This window comes from Triticum dicoccoides, chromosome 5A (genome assembly GCF_002162155.2).
Source record: "Triticum dicoccoides isolate Atlit2015 ecotype Zavitan chromosome 5A, WEW_v2.0, whole genome shotgun sequence".
Taxonomy (NCBI): Eukaryota; Viridiplantae; Streptophyta; class Magnoliopsida; order Poales; family Poaceae; genus Triticum; species Triticum dicoccoides.
Genome location: NC_041388.1, coordinates 563517089 through 563519779, shown reverse-complemented (window position 1 = coordinate 563519779; position 2691 = coordinate 563517089). Strand labels below are relative to the sequence as shown.

The 2691-nt window shown below is 40.8% G+C and overlaps 1 long non-coding RNA gene across 1 annotated transcript; it reads left to right on the top strand.

Annotated features, from left to right (window-relative positions):
• Positions 1-690: 690 nt before the first annotated feature.
• Positions 691-1245, top strand: LOC119302390. The gene is made up of 3 exons (XR_005147539.1): positions 691-848; positions 974-1072; positions 1150-1245. It is a non-coding gene; the product is annotated as an uncharacterized LOC119302390 (long non-coding RNA).
• The last annotated feature ends 1446 nt before the right edge of the window (positions 1246-2691 follow it).

Here is a 2691-nt window from a genome sequence, read left to right as displayed (position 1 = left end):
GCAGGAGACAGCAAGCAAAGAGGTAAAAGGGTTGTCTCTTTTTCTCAATTCTTGTCGTCTCGTTCGCCAAATGGGTCGACCAAAAAGACAAGACTTTTTGAGAATGACGACCAGAGACGGCTTATTGAAGACTGCCCAAGTTTCAGTTTGGGAATTGATTTTGACAGCCCGGTTTCAAGGAAGAATAATGATGCAGATAACATAATCGGAATGACAACACCTGAACCTACAGTGGGAGGAGCAATGTCAATTAGCCAGATTTCACCTCCTCGATCAAGGAGAAGCCCATCAACAAATAACATGCTGGAACAACAAATGTATGTGTACGAAAGAGACACTAGATTCATGGACACGGTGAATCTAAACGCGAGGACTCTGGAGTTTGACATCAGCTCTTCACCATTCGTCAAAAGAAGGGCTAGATTGTTAAGTACGAACCAGCGACAATGTCAACCGGCACACATATGGCATTATCAACTCGATATTTGCAAGAAATTCAAAAAATAGTTGCAAAACGTCAACGACAAAAGCACATGTGAAAGGTAAATAAGTTCTCCGTGCATACATTGATTTTTGGACAAGAGGTAAACCATGTCAAATGAACTTTTTATTTTTGATTCATTGATATTCACTGTTTTAATTCGGCATGCATCTTGTGGATTATGCACTACAACCCGAGGTATATCGAGATCTCCGCTGCCACAGTAAGGAGACACCTGTGCATGTTCGAGGACATGGAACATGATTTCTTTGACATTGTAATAAGAAGATTCAAACAATATGACGAGGAAAGGACAAAAGAACCTCACTCTTCCATTGTGAAACACTTTATGGAATCAGACGTTGCGGTACCTAATCACCTCAACTGAAAAACATTTTTTTCAATTTTTTTTGTCTTGTACAACTTTGAGGCTATGACCATCATTACGACAGCATATAATAAATTAATCATCTTTTGTTTTTTGTGTTTCAGACATGCATAATGGCTCAGCATTCAACATCAGCGTATTTAGCAGTAAGGGAACAGTTCATCGGACCACATGTAAAACACGACCTGCCGAATTGCAACTTGGTACGTACTTTAACCATTTTATATTGATGATAAGCTCAGACATGAAGAGATAATAAACATTATTTTTTCGCTCGAAGATGCTACTTCCAGGGAAGGTCAATTTCACATGGGTGTGCTACGCTTTTGAATTTAACAAGTCAAGGATAACTGTATTTGACCCAACAATATCCATGGATGGCGGTAGCTCATTGCCAGAGCTACATATGAAGATATGCACCCAGATGAAGACGTCCCTGAAGCAATGCGCCACAGATTATTTTGAGAACTGGCAGTATGATTGGGAAAGCATGTCAGTCCACATATTGCAATGCAAGACAACAACTACACTCAGGTAAAGGATTGCTTGAAAAATTTTGTTACATTTCTTAACCATACCTCATCTCTATGACGGAACAATTTGTTTTACATGTACCAGAAACTGCACGGGGCTAGCAACGCTGATGTTTTGCAGATATTTTGAAGGAGATAATGACATATTCCCAGAGGTTTGTGTCGCATAATTATTTAAATTAGAAGAGTGGTACATGCCATTATTGTTAATTTTGACGATGTGTACTTTTTTTGACACAGCTACAAGGTGATGCAAACGAGTTCGCGTCTTTCATACTCTACGCATTCTTCATCTCCGGGGAAACAGCGGTTATCTTCCTAAGGAGTTCGTTCAGACGGTTAGCGATTAACCAGCAGCGATACTAATATCGATGTTCGCTAAAGCGGCAAAATGTGTTTGTTTGAGGCCAAATAGAACCTTCATTCCCGTGGTGTTCAACTTGTAATTCACTGATAATTTAAGTAGCAGTCGTGTATGTAATTTGGATAATTTCCGTAATTCAGTTAAGAAGTTTTTATGGCTATCACTTCAATGTATAAGGCTTCACACACCAGATTCTCGGCTATATATATGAAAGGGGTTGCGCGCAGGCGGTGATCCGCCCTGGAACTATGCGAGATTTGCAGAAAATCTAAGAAACGTACGGCCACATCATAAAAATTGATATTTTTGCTATAATGTTGATTACAACCCAGCGCAATGTCAACAAGCCTAGAATGATTGCAAAAAGTAACAACCCTATTTCGATTTTTTTGGTCATGGCCAACGCTAATTGCCTGTATGTTGATGGTGTTTTTCACATTAGTTTTTATACGTATGTATGTAAATACACTCATTTCAATTCTATGAACGCGTCCTCGATTGATGGTCTAAAGACAACAAACATCGACTATGGATTTGTCTTGTGTTATGTTTTTCGATGTTGTAGTTTTAGATTGCAAGCAAAAGTGTTGTCAAAGGGGCCACTTAGAAAGATCGACAAAATCATTCGGGCCCTCATCTGGTGAAAAGAGGAACAATCTCAGACCTCGGGAGGTAACTCCCTTGTTAACTGGAAGACCGTCTGCCGCCCAAGGCACTTGGGCGGTCTTGGGATCATGGACCTGGAGGGTTTTAGCCGTGCCCTACGCCTCCCGTGTGACCAAACAGACATGATCCTCTTTCGCGCGTGTACCTCGATTACGCTGGGCAATGGGCATAAGACACTGTTCTGGCATGCAAACTGGATCAGTGATGGCCCACTCAAGGTTCTAGCTCCAGAGCTTTACAAGATTACCTCCGGATAGAA